We start from the raw sequence: 21,512 nt of genomic DNA on the forward strand, positions 1-21,512 counted from the left end.
GTGTTGGCCACTGGAAGTTTGACCATGCTCCAGAGAATATGGGCAACACAAATTAAAAGTGACTGCTTTTTTCTTTCTTTCATTTATCTTTTTTTTTGTTTAGAGGTAAGGTGAGGGAAAGACATAAGGGTGAGAGGGTAGACCTGGAAGGAATGGGACACGAATATGACAGAGTGCATAGTATGAAATTCCCAAGTAATTAATGAAACTATTGTGCTGGCAGAATATCTATTTCAATAAAAGAGATATATTTCTCATACCTGAAGCACCATCTGGAAAAGATGATGCCTTTTAAATTTATAGGAAATAACACAAGTGCATTTCTGACAACAAAAAAAAAAAAAAAAAAAAAAAAAAAAAAGAAAAAGAAAAGAAAAGAAAATATTTATAATATTACCAAATATTATAAATACAGCTACTTTTAAAAATAGATTATATATTTTCAGATATATCAAATTGGCATATGAGTTTTGTTTGTGATTAAAATATAAATGCCAATAATCTTCTATTGAAGTGTCATTGTATATATGAACTTAGATTGTGAGCATAGCTCCCTTCGCTTATCTTTATTTTAATTTTTAGTATGTTATACAACTATGTTAAAATAATAAATTTGTAAGGGATTAATGTGGTTGGTAAGAGTGTGAGAGAGAAAGAGAGAGAGAAAGGGAGAGAGGGGTCATACAGGAGCACAAAAATAGCAGCTTTCCTATAGTTTATTGTTGAAGTCAAAGGTCTAGACAAAATTCCTTAGGAAGAAATAATTTTACATTGGGATTTAGGTTTAAATATGAATATTTTCATTTATAGAGATTCATATATTCATAATTTTGGTGACTATTGGGAAGATAAAATAACATATTTTTTGAATAATTAATAATTTTATATAAACAAAAAATCACCAGAATTGTTTTTAAAATTGCCTTTTTCTCTTCATTATATTATATTTAAATTATCACTTCCTTCACACATTTACATATAGATAGAATATATATTTAATAATTTTCTTCTTTATTAATGCACTTATATTGGATCCTTATTTGACTTTATTTGGGTTTTGAATTCATTCTCTTTTGAGGGGCAACAAGGGAGTCCTATATTATAGGATTTTTTTCATTGATTTTATTCATTTTTAATAGCCTCAGAAACTTGAGGTAGAAAATTGCAAACCTCAAAAGAAAGAAATGAAGACTATTCTAAAGTGCTAGTGTAAAGTGTCCTAGGATTTTATTAGGCACAATAAAAAGATCTGGAATTGTTCCAGTGGGTAAGAGGTTTAGCTGCAGGACATTCTCTAGGAGGGAAAAAATGCTCAAAGCACTTTTATTTAAGCAGGTTTTCTCAAGAACAGCGCTAGAATTCATTCAGTTAAACTAGTGTTCTTTATTCTTAACTCCTACTTCCTAGGCTAAAATATATTAAATTCATCTGTGCCAATATATGCTCTTTTGCTAGAAATTTGTATAATGTCTGTAATCAACTTTTTGTTGTTTTGTTATGGTTAATTTGTTTATTACTTAAATAAAATTCAGAAAATATCACATATAAAAATCATCTTACAATTTTACATTTACTCTGTGAGTTTTAGTTAATAGTATATAGTATAAAGTGAATGTTCATTATAATAAAAATTTTAAAAAAACATTCAAAATAGTAATAGTGTATTGTTTGAGATAACAGAAAATGCAGTGTAAAATATGTACTGAGGAATCAGAAACAGAGCCTCAATAATCACTTGGAAGTGACAGAAACCAGAGGTGGCTTGTTTGTTTGTTTGTTTGTTTGTTTATTTTGTGTGTATGAGTATTTTGCCTGTATATAGGTCAGATCATACCAGATACTGAAAGAAGATAGAAGTGGGCTTCAAATTCCTTGTATTTTTGTAAAGTATTGTGGATTTTCTGGGAATCTGTATCTAGTGCTTAAAACCAATAAGTCATCTCTTTAATCCAGAGAAACCAGAACATTTTCACATATAACATAAGGATGGCATCATAGACACTGATATAAAGTGTTTATAGAGATAATTTTATTGGTTTGAGGTATATGGAAAGTACAATGAAGTAAACCTGAGTATAAATAGCCCTACAACAACTTAAAATGTTAATAGTTACAATCATAATGTTAGCCTTCACTAGAGATCTCTGGAATTATGTCACATATTAATTTCTGTGCATTACTTCATATTTCTAAGATAAATAGAAGTAGGTAAAAAGTCACCTGATGAAGAGCTACCCAAAGTGCTTTTCTGTGCATGGAAATTTTGTCCTCTCAGGATTTGAGAGTCCTTGACTAGCATTAGATGGAGGCACTATCATATGAACTAATGCACTGGACAAACTTATTTTTTCTTTTTGAGCTAAAGAAAATTTTCAGCAAGTAGGATGAATGCGGAAAATTTCATATGGTGTTATGTCTATGATGGACAGCATCACAATGGCACACTGAAAGAGAACTATACTTATCCCATTTTCCATTATATAGATTGCTTTTATTTCTTGTTATCTTCAGAAATATGTTATTTGACTGTAACTGATAAATATTAGTCTTATTTTCCTTTTGTGAACAAGTAAATGTTTCATCTTCTAAAAGATACTAATAAAGGTTTACAAATCATTTGAACTCTATGCTGCTCAGCCCCACTGTGCCATACTAACAAAGGCTTATATTTTGTGTACTGTAATTTATTGTGAAATTTTATCATTGCTATACTATCAAAAGCATAGTATTCAAAGATTTAACAAAATATTTCAATTGACTTGTACAAGTTTAAAATTTGGCATTGATTCTAGAATTCATATTGGTAAAACTCTACCACTAACACTTAAATTAAGTCAAATCATAGTGTTCTTTCAGACGACATAAATACACTGAAAAAATCACCAAAGTTATTTTTTCCATTTTGTTTAAAAAATCAGACATTGGTTAGTGTTCTGTCTGTACAAATTATCTAATTATAAGTGAGATTTTATAAATGTAAATATATTTATGATTTTTCCACAAACATGCAACATTAGGATAAAACTTAAAGCATATCACAGTGAACATAAGTTTAAGACCATAATAAGAAAATAGGCTTTAACATTTGAAATCACAATTTTGAAAAGATTAAATACTTAACACATAAATTTCTATACCTGAAGTAATTGATTTCAAGTCTCAGGGACAGGATAAAGGTTGTTAAAAATCAGTTGTGCATTCGGTGCCAATTTCAATGACATCCTATAGCACTCTCCATTTACAGATTGTATGTCAAGTGCTTTCTACAGGCTCACTTGTTTGACAATGTGAACACCAATATTACAACATTTGGGGAGGTTGTTTAACTATTAGAGACTCAGCTCTCAAATCTTATCAGAGTAGTTTCTTTGAATAGTACATGTGTTCAAAATCAGACACTAACAACTGGTCAAACTACAAAGAGTTTAAGCAGGTTTGTTGTTGTTGTTCTGTTTTGTTGTTTGGTTGGTTGTTCTGTGTGTTTGTTAGTTTGTTTAAGATAAGTTTCCTCAAAAGATACTCAGTCTGTCAGTAAGGAGACAACTCTATAACATCCTTCACCAAGAATCACAGGAAATGATAGAAGAGAGGCAGAAGTCTGTAATGGAGTTGAAGGAAGATGTGAGTGAGCCTCTGTCTTCTGGACATGACAGGGTTGCTACATCCATGCACTTGCATCAGCTATGGTATCCTGCATGAGCTCTGCACAAAATCAAGCCAGTCAACATTTTTGTTTTGAGTGAGAGGATACCATAAGTTACTATCCTTAAGTTAGAATGTATGGACTGTCAATGTTCTTTAAGTGTGCATTTTCTGGTAGGTGGATAAGACCTTACTGGATAGCATCACACTTGAGTGTCTAGATGAGATGGGCTTCAATGAGAAACAAAGCAAAACTGCAGGGCAAGATGCTCGAAGAAATGTGGGGGTATGGGTGCATCGGAGAGTAGCAAGACAATGAGTAGAGTTTAAATGATTAAAATATATTGGACACATGTGGGAAATTCTCAAATAATAAAATAGTATATTTTCAAAAGATATGCTGTCTAGCTGCATAAAGCAGGTCACTAGAAGGGGAATCTTAAATTGTTGCATTTTTCTCTATTTCATATCTATCTTCTACTTTCATTTATTTTTTTCTAGATAAATCCAGATGTAGCCTTGTAGTCTCATGCTTACTGTCACATCCAAGAGTAAATTTATTAATAGAAAATATTATAATGAAAGAAAATGGATTTCTAGGAGAGAGTACAGGTGTAAAGTCACCATATAGTTTGTTTCAGGCAAATGTCTTCCACTAATCACTAGAAAGTATTTATTTAGTTAGTTTTTTCTCTAATGCTATATGTCATAATCTCCCATCATCCTACTGTGACAATAAATACATTAAGTGCACACACTATGCCTGGGAGTATGTGTCTGCATTCTCAGCTGCAGAGGTCATGGTTTAAGTAATGATAAATTATTTTACTAAGCTAACCTTGTTTCATTATTCTAAGTAATTCATACATAAGTAGTTATTGTTTAATCTTTTAAAAAATGGTAGTAGAGCAAATCTACACCCCATCCCCTAGATCTGTTTCCTGGCGAACACAGAGACAACATTAGCACCACAAACCCCTGAGGCCACACAGGCAAAAACAAAAACAACAACAACAAAAATCCTAAACCAAAACCCCAAAACAAACAAACAAAAAACACAAACAAAAAAAAACAAAAAAATAAAACACAAAAACAAAAAATAATAGAGACACCTTACTGGGTCTCAAGACTTACTTATCACTAGAACCCCAGGCCATGCATGTCAGAAGACTGAGAGGAAACAGAAACAAAAACCAAGACAAATACACCCACTCATCCAGATAAACTCAGAAATCAACCTAAACATAAAATAACCACAAATCAAATTGAATACCTAGAAGTAAATCCATACAACTCTGGACACTTGATTTTTGACAAAGAAGCCAAATGTTGTTAGACTAGCCAGATGTCTGCACGTGTAAGAATGTAAATAGATTCATATCAATCTCTGCATAAACTCAAGTCTAAGTAGATTGAAAGCATCAACATAAAACTAGATAAACTAAGCCATGTAGAAGAGAAAGTGGCGAATAGCCTTGTATGCAGTGACACTGGAAACAATGACCTGAACAATATCTCTAATCAACATCTCTAAGATCCATTGTATTAGTCAGGGTTTCTATTCCTACACAAACATCATGACCAAGAAGTAAATTGGGGAGGAAAGGGTTTATTTAGCTTACTTCTACATTGCTGTTTATCACCAAAGGAAGTCAGGACTGGAACTCAAGCAGGTCAGGAAGCAGGAGCTAACCCAGAGGCCATGGAGGGATGTTCCTTACTGGCTTGCTTCCCCTGGCTTGCTCAGCCTGCTTTCTTATAGAATCCAAGACTTCCAGCCCAGGGATGGCACCAACAACAAGGGGGCCAACCCTTTGATCCCTAATTGAGAAAATGCCCCACAGCTGGATCTCACGGAGGCAACTTCCCCAACTGAAGCTCCCTTCTCTGTGATAACTCCAGCCTGTGTCAAGTTGACAGACAAAACCAGCCAGTACATCCATCATTGATAAATGGGGTCTCATGAAAATGAGAAACTTCTGTAAAGAAGAGGACACCATCAAACTGACAAAATGGCAGGCTACAGAATAGGAAATGATCTTTACCAAACCTAAATCTGACAAAGGGCTGATAGTCAAAGTATGTAAAGAACTCAAGAAACAAAACAATGAATCAAATAGCCCAATTGAAAATGGGGTGCAGTCTAAAGAGAATTTATATCAGAAAAATATGTAATGACCAAAAAGTACTTAAAGAAATGTTTACCATTCTTAGTCATTAGGAAAATCCAAACCAAAATAACTTTGAGATTCTACCTTATACCTGTCAGAATGGGTAAGATCAAGTACACAATTGACAGCTCTTACTGCCATGGATGTGAAGCAAGGCAATAATACTCCTCTATTGCTCATTAGAGTACAAACTTGTGCAAACATTTTGGATATCACTATGCCAGTTTTTCAGATAATTGGGAATATTTTAATTCAAGACCCAGGTATACCACTTTTGGGAATATATCGAAAAGATGCTCTACCATACTACAAAAACACTTGCTCAACTATGTTCATAGTAGATTTATTCATAGTAGCCAGAGAGTGGAAACAACCTAGATATCCACCAACCAATGAATGGATAAAGAAAATTGTGTACATTTACACAATAGAATTATACTTAGATATTAAATCAATGACATTATGAAATTTCTAGGCAAGTGGACAGAAGAAGAAATAAACATCCCAAGGGAGGTAACCCAAACCTAGAAAAACAAGTATGATATGTACTCACGTGTAAGTGGATATTATCCAGAAAAGAAAGAATAACCATATTGCAACCACGTTTTATTTTGATGCTTATGCTCAACCTGACCTAAAATTTTCACTAGACACTCACTCCAATGATGCCTCATATATAAAACGAAAAAGAGGAGTTGTGGGACAGTGGACTGTGCTAGGAAACTTGATAAGGTAGAGAGGGCCTGAGAACCTGGCACCTAGTTACCCACCAGAAACAGTAGGCACCTCCATACTCCCTACTAGATTTCTGGCCTGGAACATATGTCCATACTCCCCATATCAGTCACATAGCTCAGAACAATTGGTCTCCATTCTAATGATGTATCTAAAGGTCCTGAGCACTTAGCCAATAAGCTTCCCTTAATTGACATCCCTCCCTGCAAAAAAAGAAATTTATTCTCTAGTCCACCTTGAGTTTGTAGGCATCTGTTTTCCATGATGAACAATCAGTAAATGGTATAGACCAACATGGACTCTTTCCTTGAGAACCACTGTGAGGAGTATGGAGTAATCCTACAACTACTGAGTCACCAGCTTAAGTCTCGTGCAGATAATTTCCCTGTGCTCCTAAACAACCATCTCCAAACTAAGGGCAATTGCCAAGGAGCTAAACTGAAACTACTATTTCCCTGGCCCTCACTCTGGGATTATCATTGACCTCAGCTTGAGGATCCCAGATTCCGTTCTCAACTCTTTGTGACACAGTGATGCCTGGCTGTCTAGGAGTTTTGGAGCACCTGGTCCTGGCCTCATTGAGGGCCCATGGACCCCATAACTTCCTTACTGACTTCCCTGTTTTGATTTCCAGTGGCAACTAGATGTCCAGGAGTCAGGGAATCGCAGCTTCAGCCTCCTTCATTCCAGGCTGTTATCTTACCCCCTGAGCGATACTAGGTGCTTCCTTAAAGTCTCTCCCAGGACCCAACAACTGTAGAGCAGGGAGAACACAGTCAAGCACACTTCCCTCATTTTGCCTTCCCAGAGGCAAACATTCCAATGACTGGACTGAATGTGGACCTACATCTGGCTCCTCCACATTTTGTCTGCCCGGCTATATGTTCCACAACCTGGCAGTGGGGCAGATCGCAGACCCACAAGCAAAAACCCAAAGAAGCTAACAAGGAAGGTTCAAATGGAGAAGCTTGACTTTCACTGAGAAAAATAAAATAGAATAGATATCTGGGATAGATGGAAGAAGTTGATTGGATGGGGAGGTGTGGGAATAGGAACAGGAGAAGTCAAGTGAGGGGAGATTAAGGGGTACTGGGAGAGACAAGTAAAATGGTGTGGGGGGGTCATATCTGGGTCAAGCTAGAAACTTAGGACCATGGATACTCCCAGCAATCTATGAAAGTGACCCTAGCTAAAATCATAGCAATTGGGAATTTGAATCTGAAATGGCCATATAACAGGCAAGACTTCCAATGGAGAGACTGGGAGAGCAACTCGACCCCAAAATCTTCAACCCACCATGTGTCAGGCCTACAGGGTGAAAGATGGAACTGGATTTGAGGAAATGCCAACCACTAACTGGTCCAGATTGAGACCCATGCCAGGAGAGGGTGTGTACCCTTGACACTTTTAATATTATGCTCTATTTGAAGAGAGGAGACCAGAATAAGTGTCAACAGAGAGGTTTCATTCAACAACTGATGGAAACAGATACAGAGACCCACAGCCAAACACTAGGTGGTACTTCAGGAATGTTATGGAAAAAGGGAAGGAAAGATTTAAGGAGCCACAGAGGTCAAATTACACCACTAGCAAATCTATGGAATCAACAAACATTAGCCCAACAACTAGACAGCATATCTGGGACTGACCTAGACCCTCTGCTTGGTCTTTCAGGCAGACTCCAAGCAGAGGGTCAGGGACTATCTCTGACTCTGCTGCTAGATTTTCAGTCCTTTTTACCTAACTGGGTTGTCATGTCTAGCCTCCTAGGAGAAGATGTGTATAGTAGTCTTACTGCAACTTGATATGTCAAGGTTGGTTGATACCCACAAGAGTCCTCCAATTTTAGAGGAGAAAGAGAGGAGGTGATTGGGAAGTGAGGTGAGAGGGAAAGACTGGGAGGGAGGAAGGAGGAAAGGGAAGCTGTGAACCAGATATAAAATAAATAAATTAATTTAAAATAGGGAATACAAGCATAGTTTCAAGATTATTACAATTTTCTAAAAACTGAGTATAAAATATAAGCATAAATAATTTCATAATATTTTCATAAAAATATAATTGATTCTGTCAATTAATTCTAATGCTTTTTAAAATTTGGAATGAAAGAAACCAGATTACTTATCAAATAAAAAATGTAGTAATTAATTTAATAAATACAGTGCTTTAAGGGATTACAAGCAATTCCTTAACCTTTATTCATAAAAACTCAACTTCTACATTTTATATTGGATTTGATATTCTGATGAGATAATATGCATAATGAGATAACAGTTAAAGTTTAGTACATGATATTTAAAAATAATTTATAACTTCACCATATATTTTATTTTATTAGCAATCTAATAAAATTAATTTGATAAAGAATTACAATTTGTTATAATTAGCTCATTTTCAAAAACTCATATTGTAATATTTTGTTTTTCTACATCCAGGTTGCAGTAACCAATCAGTACTAGAAAATTTTGGATAAGGACCTCAGCACCATTTGTTTTCTCAGGAATACTTTTCAAGATATATTTTGAAATTTTAGACATCACAAAACTAATATTTTATATATATATATTATAAATATATTACAGTTACAATCAATAATAAGAAGTTCAATAGTTCTGATACAGTTAAGGAATCCAAGAATAAATTATGTCCCTAAGTAAAATAATTAATTATAAGATTGGACACTGATATGATACAAAACAGAAAACAGCCAGAAATAATAATAACAAAAATAAACAACAGAAATTGTGGTTCACAAACTTCACAAACAATAGTATTATATGCTTCTTTTTTTTTTTTTAAGTTGGATGTTAGCTTCCCTTTCAGGAGTTTTTACATTTGAGATTATGATATGATGGTTTTACAGGTTGGAAAAGAGGATAAGTGAGCTAAAAAAATGAGTTGTAATAGCAACTTGCAGCTACAAACAGTGAAGCTGAGACTACAAGGGAGGGTGGATGAGATTATCAAGTTCAGCACAAAGGAAAGGGGGAATCCTACTGTGGCACTAGATTTGAACAGGAGCAGACCCTGAGGGAAGATGTAAGGCTAGATAAAATAAAGCAAGAGAAAACTGGAGGAGGAATGAGGAGAAAGCGGAGGATGAGAAAGAAGAGGACAAAGAAAATGCTGCTGAATTTGAATTAAAAAGAGACAGAGTTCTTAGGGGAGTTACAGAAAGCATGAGGAGAGCAGCAGCCTGTCCTTCCCTTGGAGTTCTGAATCTCTCAGATTCTGTTTTAAGCAAGATTGCCACTCAGAAAGTAGAAAAGCAGTTTGCACAATCAGAGCCCAACACATCTCACAGGAGAGCGCAGAGGATGGAATTGTTCCTTGGAGACTGTAGTTTCACAGCCTAATTTTATATAACATTGTTTTTATTGCATTCTTATATTGTATTTCCATCAAAATAAGAACAGTGTTTTTTTTAAGGCCCGTCTCTGGAAGGTAATTGATTTTTATTTGTTTCAACTCCTTCTTCAAGTTTTTGTTTCTGTTAGTGTTCCCTAGTCATCATCTGCTCTACACAATCACGGGAGTATTTGGAGGGTTTGCATGCTCCATGCAGCTTTAATTTATCCCTCTCCATATGGATAACTCTAGCACATACACCATTCCTCGGTCCAGATTCCACTCTTTGTGCCTTTGAGCCTCTCCACTATGCTCCTGTTAGTAAAAACAAGGACCCCATTGGATTATATTACACTAGAGAGTAGCACATGGTAATATAGGAAACAAATGTTCTAGACATTTGATTCAATATTGGAACCTGAATACAGTGATTTCTTAACTCAATATAGTGTAGCATAAAATACAAGTTTCTTTGACTTTTAATCAGAAAGTATATACCAACAATAAAGGTAAATATGGTCAATGTGTTTATGCATCAAATTTTGCATCAGTTAATCTCTCAATGAAGAAAGGATAGGGCTAAGTCAAATTTCATTTTTTTTCAGTCTAGAAGATGATAAATGTCACAATCTATAAAGCTTAGATAATGTGCTATTGGATATGACATGCAAATTTGTCCAGATGTATAAGAAGTTTAGGAACAAAATATATCACTAAAATAAACTATCAGGATTTTCGCTAGATTCCCTCTCCCATCACAACTAGCATTTGAAAGACAAAAGTCACATAATACAGAGGTTTTTAATGACCTGTAGTGGTTAAAGAATTTATCAGTAAGTGCCAAAATATACTTCTATCATGCATTAACTAGTACTTAAATCTGAACTTGTTTCAAAAAAATGTGTAATGAAGACATAGCAGATTAAGAGAAGAAAGAACTAGAATAAAATTTTAGTTAGAAAGTACATAAAGATAAGAAATATAAAGAATAAATATGAATTATCTAAGGAAATGAAAAACATGATTTCAGATGCTCTGATAAACCCTAACTTGTAACGGTGCCAATTGTTGCTTATATTGAAGTCATTTTTGTTCAGATGCCAAAAAGCTCTGGATATAGAATATCCAGATATAAATGGTGTAAACTTGAAGTGAAACCATTTCTTAAAAAAGTTTACTTCTTATTTGCAAAAGTCATTCAAAGTTCAAAATTTAAGCTTCTTTTCTTTTATCTTGATTTCTTAGCTTCTTTTCTTCTGTAAAATGATAAGCCTCATAGCATAATATGTCATGCTATTTATTGACATAATTTGGAACATATGAAAGTGCTCAATTTTGTTTTTCTAACAAAAAGAAGGTAAAATTTCGCATATGATAAAGTCCTCTAAAATTTAATATGATAGACAGGCTATATACTTTGGAAACTAAATCAGAAGTGTCAGAAAGGAGACAGTTAGAAGGGACCTTGACCCCTCCTCTCTTTTTTTCTCAGCTCTAATCCCAAACAGGCTATTTCACTTTCAAATATCCTCAGGCTAATTATTTCCTGATTGATCTTCTTAAATGAGCTTTTCACTGCCTCATCTAATGGACATGTGGCCCTCCCTAAATCTTTGTCAAACTTGCTTGTACAAAGACAGATCCCTGAGAGGTGACTTTAGCTTTCTGCTAAATAGGTCAGCCTGACACAGAATGGAGGACAGTTACGCAAAACTTGGCAGAATTCTATTCCAATAGAATATCTACATTTCTGTGGTACCTGTTTCTGTGACTGTTAAGGAGAGAGATGTATGTTTTGTTACAGCAATATCTAGTTACTTCATGAGTTAGACTTGACAACACGTAGATGATTGAATGGTGTCTAATTTGAGAGTGAGCACATTTGCTTTGGGCTCTGTCTACTAGTCACTAAATTAATGCAATGACCTTCAATAACTTAATGTGTATTTGCTTTTCCTGGACTTCAGTTATTGAAATGCTATCATTTAGAATCACCCTGAGCTCTAAGGAAGTTTATAAGAACCTCTTTCATGCTGAACTTTGTTAAACTTGTGCATAGAGATTTAATTTCTACACCCAAGTAGACAGTCTCTTTAGGTCTTGCCTTTTTGGAATCTCTGTTCTATAGTGAAAGAATAAGGGTCCAATAGACTCTGCTTCAGAATGTTGGCAATAGGGCATCTGCACTACATTTCCAATTACTCACCATTGTAACTTTAATTTTTTCAAAGCCTACTTTTAAGGATGGTTCTTAAATGCCTTATACTCTCTTCTACACCACCAGCCACCAGAACTACTGGGAAAGAAAGGAAACAGGAGAAGTGGACCTGTTTAAAAATGGTGGAGCAGATTCCATCTGTGTTGTCAGGAAATCAGCAGTTCAGTTCACATATCAGCAGCAGTAGCACAATCCAGTAGCACACACTTCCCAGATATACCTGCGGTTCAGTTCTATAGAGTCTGATAGCAGTCATGAATTAGCAGTGGTAGCACGAGCTAACAGATAGTCAGGCCTCACCCTTGCCACCATCCATCAGGAGGGATCAGGGTCAACAGGAATGCCAGGAAAAGTTCTAGACTGTGCCTCTCTCAGTGAAGCAAAAACTCAGCAAAACATAAGACCAACAAGCACTTAGCTAGGCAAGCAAGCCAAACTCAGCCTCCATCACTGTCCATTGAGTTCTATTTATACTCCCTCCAAACATCACATGTCCTCCACAGGCAGCTCAGCATAAGTATTGCCTCAGCACATGAGTTTGACTTAGCAAACCTCTACTGGTATCTGTCTCAGCTGATATCACTCTACAGCCCACATTGGCAGAAGCAGCAAGAAACTGCCACCACCAGCAGCTCTTTGGTTCTTCTCTTTCTATAGATGTGCAACAAAAGGAGCTCAACTGTGCATTGTAAGGCAGACCAATGTATGTGTGTCATTAGCTAAGAATCTTTCATCATATGTCCTTTCACATACTTGCTTTAGCAGAACATCCTTTCCCCTGTGTTTGCTTTTGTAAAACATTTCTTCAAGTGTTTTCCCCAGCAAAACTCCACCCAACACAACTGACTTTCCAAAGACCCTTTAAGTTTCCATTTCACATCATATTTCATCAGAATGTTTTCTTGACTGCTTTCCCTAGTCCTTGTTTGAGAATGTACTTTTATCAGCCTATAGCCTATGCTTAATTCCAATGCTGCTTCAGGTGGTAAAATGCTCACATAAGCAATGTGTGATAGGTATGGATGCTGCTGTTGTCTTTTCTCTCTACCTGTGGGAAACATGGTACAAGATGCTAATTTGCTGAAAGTGCTATAACACACTATACAGCACAGAATGATTTGTAATGCTGTGGCTCTTGCTACATAGAGAAATACAGAAAATCAGGGTGAAGGTATAAGGCAAAGATGGAGTGTTGTCATACTATATGGTGGACCTTGTGTTGATCTCTGGAAACACAAGAGAAGTTTAATAAAATAAATTTTCAGATGCTTGTGTCTGTGACCACTCTTCCCAGGAAAACATAAAGTAATTGGATTTTTATATTCTACAATTTAGCATAGATGCAGCTAGTGTTCACCACAGAATCTATTAATATCCTAAATCAAGCTTGCCCTGTTTTGATAGTCAGAAATCTAAATAGACATTGGTAATTTCTAATTGCTTTAAATAATCATGCACTTTGAATTTTATTTTCAATATTTCAGGAGTATAATTGGATTGGCACTCCTTTCCAAAGCTGAGAATAGAGAAGGACTTCCCATCATCCTTGGTTTTATGTGTGTGTGTGTGTGTGTTTGTGTCTCTGTGTTTGTATATTGTGTCTGTGCACACAGATCTGTCTGTCTGTCTGTCTATCTGTCTGTCTGTCCTGTGTGAGACTGGTAGAATGATTTGTATCAATGTGCAGAACTCTTAGCTGGTTGTTAGTCACAGTGCCTGCTGGTCAGACAGGGATCCTGGATAGCAGATGAAGTATCATATTAAAAGTAAAAGAATACCTTGGCTTGGATCATGTTTTAATTCAAGATCCTGTCAAGCATGAAGAAGGGATACTTGTTGAAGTGAACTGTTGATGGAATACTCTTTAATATAAAGGTGTAAATTCATGTTCTATGTCACAAAACAAATTTTCATAAAATTAGCAGATTAAAGAAACAGTAACTTGCTGTCACTTTCTCTATGTGAAAAGGTTAGGCTCTGATAAGTGGGGTTATCTTTTTGAGGTCTAATAAGATTATGGTAACATTTTGAAAATCATATTCCAATCTTAGAAGTGTCGTCTGTAAGCTAGTGTCTCATCACAGTCAAGACACTGTTTCTTTTCATTCGTTTTTGTTCTTTATCTTACAGTGACTAATGAATATTAATTGTACATATAAATAGGCTTCACTGTGACATTTATATGCAATCTTACTTTCTCTCCTACTCTGAGTAACATCAAGATAAAAACATATGATAGAAATAATTCTATTTATGGCTTATAACCAAAAATGTCTCTGTGTGTCTATCCCTTTGGTCTAGGGATTAATATGTCAGGTTTTCCATGTAATATGCACATTTTTTATACTTTTTTGTTAATTGGACAAAAATTAGAGTCTTTTGGAATGAGAAAACCTCAGTTGAAGACTTGCCTCTCTCATCAGATTGACCTGTGAGCAAATACATGGGGAATTTTCTTGATTGATGAATGAACGGGTCTATCCCACTATGGACAGAACCATGCCTAGGTAGGTGTGTCTGGACTCTGTTAGATGCAGAGCTAAACAAAAGAGAAAGAACACACCTATAAGCAAAATTTCTCCATGGTCTCTGCTTCAATTCCTACTTAATATCCTGCTCTGAATTGTTCGAGAGTTGAACTGTTACCTAAGGTTGTAATAGAACTCTTTTCTTACAAAGTTCCTTTTAATCATAATTATTATAGCAGCAGAAAGGTCAGATAAAAGAGGATATTTTAAAATATATTTGTGTGTGTGTGTGTGTGTGTGTGCATGCACATAAACAATTAATCGATGGTGCCTTTCCTGTGCAAAGCCCAGAAGATTCGTTAGAATTGAAATTGCATACAGTTATGAATGACTATTTGTGTTCCAGAAACCAAATTGGGTTCTCTGCAATATCAAGTCCTATTAATTGTTAAGACATCCCTATATCTAATTCTTCATATTTATTTTAACTTCAGGCTTTATGATTTAAAAATAAGTTGTAACAATATTTTCTATTCGTCCTCTAAATTCTGATTGTTTAGACACTTGATATGTTTCATAAGTAACTGTGACAATGTCCAATGCCTGTCCAGAAAAATTATTACTTGTTAGTGAATCCACTGGCAGAGCTAAATTAACTGAGGCCAACATTGTAATTCTGGACATAAAGCAATAAAAATGCCACACTCACTACACAATAATATGTTTTATAATAATTTGAATTAGACATTTATTCAATCAGGAAACATAACTCATATTTTGAAGTAAGCCAGCATTTATACAAGAAATTATTCATGGAGATGAAGTTCCTCTTTCATATATATAATCATGAATTTGATTAATATCCCCGACTGTGCTTCTGTCATACAGTGGAATTAGAACATGTTTCTAGCAATTAATTTATAGTGTCATAAATGTGGCTTTTAAATCACAAATTCATGCCCAAAAGATCAAGTAAACACATGCACACTCTTCAGAAAAATATGAATAATAAAAATGCAACAAAAGAGAAACTAAATATTCAATTACATGAGCTCCAATGCAAGAGAATTTTGTATATCAATTCTTTTTTTCTATTACAATCCACTTCATATTAAAATCCAACTTCAATGTAGGCATGTATTTGTTCTTACTTTGATAAGGAAATAATACAAAGTGCTGCCTTTATTACAATTATGCAATAAAAACAATTATTAAATGAAGCTTTGTCATAATATTTCATTATACTATGTATAGAGGATAAGAAACAATAATGCATAAGGGTGAAAAGATATGTTTTACATTTTATATAAAGATATATATGTTTATATTGAATTTTAATTTATAACAAATATCTTATATTTTTTTTTTACTATTTTATAGAATCACTTGTAGTATTTCTGTCATCCAGCCAAACTGACTTTCTGGACTTATAAAGATATGAGTAAATATATCTTTATATATTTAGTAAACAAATATTTTTTCAGTATTTTTTAGAGGAAATACAAAATACTACTAAAAGTTGCTCACAACCATAAACAGCTATCAAACATAAATGTGCATTAAAACTTTAATAATATGGGAAGGACCTCCAGACCTATATCTATGGTACCCCTTGTTATTTTATGATACTGAAGGTAATAAATGTTTGTACTTGGCAGAGATTCAGTGAAGGATTGCAAAAGGATAGCTTTTGATTATGACACAAAAGTATGGATAATTTATTACTCAGCAGACTGTGGACTACAGGCAGAGTATATAAGATAGGTATAGCTAGAAAAAAGTAAATGTGTTAGAATTGGCAGAGGAATACCAAGAAGTTGGAAATGTGTAAGATTTATGATATTTGGAATAATTCAGAAAGTGTGGGTATAATTATAAAGGTGTTAGAACAGGTTATAGTATTTAAAATTCAGAAAAAATGACACATATGCTTTCAAATATATATTCAAGCACACCTTATATATATTAATATGTATATATCACAGTAATAACATATGAATGAACTTACAGAATAATTATATAAACATATATATGGAGAGTCAATTGCAAAGCACAACAGTTATTTTTATAAGCCATAGACGTGGTAGGAAAAATCCCACTACAAGTAGAAGACACTGCATTATGCAAAGAAGAACATTTTAAAATATTATTAACTAATTTTGTCATACAGAAGTTTCTTGAGAATAAGTTTTAAAGAGTAAAATCAGGAGATTGGAACAAAGAGAAATAATTTAATAAAATTCTTGCTAATTCTTTAATCTTTTAGTACAGTTTCATTCAAACGATGTTTAAAGACCTCAAAATACTAAATAAACATTATTCACACAATTAAGTGACAATATAACATTAGATAACTATGATTTTTTTATTAAACAAACATCTTAAAATTTAAAGCACATGCTTTGAGCAATACAGTAATTGAAAATGACTGTATTATTAGGTGTTTTATCAAACTTCTGCATCCTGACTCAAAAGTGCTAAAGTGTTCTGCACAAGGTTGGAGCAAGGATATGAAGCTTTCTGAGCTATTTGAAAAGCCACATCATCAGAGTACAGCCAGATGATGCTATCCTGTGACATTCATGCTAGCTTGTCCCATGGGAGCTGCCATATTGTACCCACAGCAGGTTAGTCAGCCAAACTACATTGTGTGCACCTTGCTTTACACAGAAACCTTGCTCAGAATTAATCCAGGGCAATAAGGTTTGTGGCACAGTGCAGAGTTGAAGCAATGTACTATTTGTAAAGTAATTTTTAAGAACATATTCCTGCTGGGACCTAGTTAAACAACGACTCTACAAAGGACATATCCAAGAAAGAAATTGTTAAAACCTATTCTCTTGGTGTGAATAGTAACTACAACCCAATCAAATAACAAGGAAAGACAAAAGATGAACATATCTTTCGAAAAACCATATGACTAAAGTCATCACTGAAAAGTTTCCATAGTTTAAGGATTCTGTTTTTGTTTCTACTCTCCCCACATGAAACAGTTCTTCAGCATTAAAATTATATATATATAACATATATATGTATATGTGTGTGCCCAAAACTATTTCAGAACATTCTATATTTTTGATATTATTGATTTGAAATATTCATTTTAATTAAATAGAGAAAAATGGTATTAGAAGAACCTATAGACAGATGCTGATGAAGAGAGAAAGTATTTCCTCTGGAACATCCTCATTAATATAAAATATCAATATTGCATTATTTAAAAATAACTGAAAATAGGTGATGTGGTTTTTTTTGGGTGATGTATAATTTAAGATTATATTTGCCATGAGTTATAAAACTAAATGGACAGTCTATATTTCATCTTGAAATAGCATGTATACCTCAATATGAGTTTTAGAAACTTCAACATTTCAAACATATTAATTTCTACATTTTGGATCTTTATAATTTATGTTTGGCATTATGTGACATACCTTTTCAAGGTTGAAGATGTCTACCTTTTATGAAATTCAGTCTACGATGTGTACTGTTCAGAACATCTGTACTACCATCTACTGGAAAACTGAGTATATATCAGCCATAATATTCTTCTCAGCCACTCAAATACAAAACAATTAGTTTTTTAAAATACAAAAGAATACCATTGTCTTAGTCAGGGTTTCTATTCCTGCACAAACATCATGACCAAGAAGCAAGTTGGGGAGGAAAGGGTTTATTTAGCTTACTTCCACATTGCTGTTTATCACCAGAGGAAGTCAGGACTGGAACTCAAGCAGGTCAAGAAGCAGGAGCTGCTGCAGAGGCCATGGAGAGATGTTCCTTACTGGCTTGCTTCCCCTGGCTTGCTCAGCCTGCCCTCTTATAGAACCCAAGACTTCCAGCCCAGGGATGGCACCACCCACAAGGAGCCCTACTCCCTTGATCACTAATTGAGAAAATGCCCCACTGCTGGGTCTCATGGAGGCACTTCCCCAACTGAAGCTCCCTTCTCTGTGATAACTCCAGCCTGTGTCAAGTTGGCACACAAAACCAGCCAGTACACCCATTAAGTGTTACCAGTAATAATAATATTAAGGGATTACACAACGTATATATTGTATTCAATATTCGTCCATATATAGTCTTTCTATGCCAGGGTGAGGAAATGTGCTTGCACCCCCAAAACTAATATAAAAGTCAGAAGCTGAAGAGGAGGGGAAGCCTGTAGGAGTACCAGCAATCTCACTTAACCTGGACCCCATAGATCTTTCAAACACTGGAATACCAACCAGGCAGCATACACCAGCTGATATGAGGCTCACTGCTGGGTCTGGGTTCACTCAGAGAAAATGCACCTAACTCTCTGAGACTGGAAGCCCCAGGTTATTTAGAGGTCTGGTGGGGTGGATTTGGAAATGGGGACATCCTCATGGAGACAGGGGGTGGGGAGGAGGTGTGGAATGTGGAACAGTTGGAGGGTAGACCTGGAGGGGAATAAAATCTGGAGTTTAAAATTAATTAATTAATTAACAAATTAATTAATTAATTTAAAAAGTACAATATGGTCACAAGTACCTGTAGGTAGGACTTATACTACGAAGACTGGAGCCACAGTGATCTTCAGTGGTTGCTCACCAATCACATGGAGAGTTAGTATGATTTTGGTTGAGTTAAGGGCCTCATCTCAAAAATATCAAGAAAAATACTAGAAGAAGACACTACATTTTAAGCACTGGCTTCCATAGACACATATGCATTATTCATATTTTCATACACAAAAACAAAGAGATGTTTTCTATAATTTTGCCTTTGTCTCTTCTTGCTGTTGTTCAGAAAATACAAATATTGATGTTTGGTGGAATACCATGTATTTCAATAGTTTATTTCAGTTTATCATTTATTCTTCTTTAAAGATAGTAGTAACACAAACCACAAGAAACTCAAGAAGAAGGAAGACCAAAGTGTGGATGGTTCATTCCTTCTTAGAAGGGGGAACAAAATACCTATCTAAGGAGTTGCAGAGACAAACTGTGGAGCAGAGACTGAAAGAAGGACAATCAGAGACTGCTCCACCTAGGAATCCTTTCCATAGTCAGTCATCAAACCCAGACACTATTGTGGATGTCAGCAAGTACTGGCTGACAGGAGCCTGATATAGCTGACTCCTGAAAGGCTCTGACAGTGCCTGACTAATACAGAAGTAGAGACACACAGCCATCCATTGGACTGAGCACAGCATCCACAATGAAGGAGCTAGAGAAAGGACCCAAGGAGCTGAAGGAGTTTGCAGCCCCTTAGAACAAACAACAATATGAACTAACTAGTACCCTCAAAGCTCCCAGGGACTAAACCATCAACCAAAGAGCACACTTGGTGAGATTCATGGCTCCAGCAGCATATGTATAGCAAAGGATGGCCTAGTTGGTCATCAATGGGAGGAAAAAGGCCCTTGGTCCTGTGAAGGTTCTATGCCCCAGTGTAGGGGAATGCCAGGGCCAGGAAGAGGGAGAGGGTGGGTTGGTGAGCAGGAGGAGGGGGGACGAAACAGGGTTTGTTTTTTGTTTTTGTTTTTGTTTATTTTTGTTTTTTGGAGGGGTAACTAGGTGAAGAGATATCATTTGAAATGTAAATATAGAAAATATCTAATAAAAAATAGTAGTTAGGATCTTTGAAAATGTCTGGCTTGGGGTTAGGAAAGTCTTTTGTTCTGATTTACCAAGTCTGAGTTTTGAGGGTTTCGAGTATTCATTTTTTTCAGTTGAACTTACTGAGTCACTCATCTCTCAGGTCTCTGTCTGGTCTCACTAATATTATGTTTTGCTCACCTAGATTCTTAGTCATTCTCTATGTTTCTGGAAATTTTTTAATTTGTGTTTTATTGTATTGCTTGGTTGAATTAGACATTATGAGACAGAGTCTCATGTAACTCAGGCCAATATACAGTGTGAATTATTTTTTTTTGTCTGAGGATGATCCAGAATTCTATATTTCCTCATTTCTCCCTTCCTAATACTGGGGTTAACGATTTGTCATGGTACTGGCTGTTTGGGCTTATTATTAATAATTTTTAATTTTTATAGCATATTTCTTGGAGACATCATGATAATTGTACTTGTCATGTTCTTATTCTCATAGAAATCTGGCATCTGATGTCTCATCTATCTCTATCAGTTGGCAGGGTAACCTGCATAGTAAGCCACTCTGTCCAGAAGACATCCCTATAAATGTGGTATGTATTGTTGGTTTTGGTTACTGGTGAGCAAACTAGTATAGTGTTTCTGAGTCTTCTGGTGATATAACGAATGTATGAGCACAATGTAGACTGTGGAAGAGTAAATACTGCGAAGAGAGAACAGTGAAAAATCTAATACCTGAGGCACAGTAAAGCTATGAATGGAGGTAAAGTGCTCACTGTGCCATTACCACTTTAACAAGATCCGGAGCATAACACAGACATTGAAAGTTTCCACAGATTTGGTTAGGCTGAAATATGCTGTTCTCAATGCCATTTGGTCTTGGAAGTTCCTTCCTGCTCCTAGCCTGGGGAAAGAGCCAATTTTTGCATTCATTGTCCACTGCTTGTTCTGGCTTTCCTCTTTCAGATCCCTGCTATAGATCAGGTCTTACTCTGCAGAGGTTGGAATTCTCCTCCTGGGCTGGGGAGGAGCACATGAATTTGCTCACCAGGCCCTTCTCTTTCTCTGTCTGTGCACTTTGGTTGCATGTTGACACAGCCCAGCAGTGGGGGACAGTTGCCCCTGCAAAAGCAGTACACCATTTTATCCTCCCAACCCCCCGAAAAGCAGACTTAGAGTGTGCCTGAGGGTCCAGAGAAGGAGTCATAAGATCCAGAGGGCAAAGCATTTCTGTGTCAAGCCTGAAGTTGTCAGAATCAAGCTCAGCTGTACCCTATTGCTGACTGAGCTATGACAGTTCCTGACTAACACAGATGTAGAGGCTCACAGCCATCTATTGAACTGAGTACAGGGT

The 21,512-nt window shown here is 35.5% G+C and overlaps 1 pseudogene; it reads left to right on the forward strand.

Annotated features, from left to right (window-relative positions):
* The window catches only part of LOC116094692, a 96,921-nt pseudogene that overhangs the window by 550 nt on the left and 74,859 nt on the right, over positions 1-21,512 (forward strand).

The sequence above is a fragment of the Mastomys coucha genome, unplaced genomic scaffold, assembly GCF_008632895.1.
Source record: "Mastomys coucha isolate ucsf_1 unplaced genomic scaffold, UCSF_Mcou_1 pScaffold17, whole genome shotgun sequence".
Classification (NCBI taxonomy): Eukaryota; Metazoa; Chordata; class Mammalia; order Rodentia; family Muridae; genus Mastomys; species Mastomys coucha.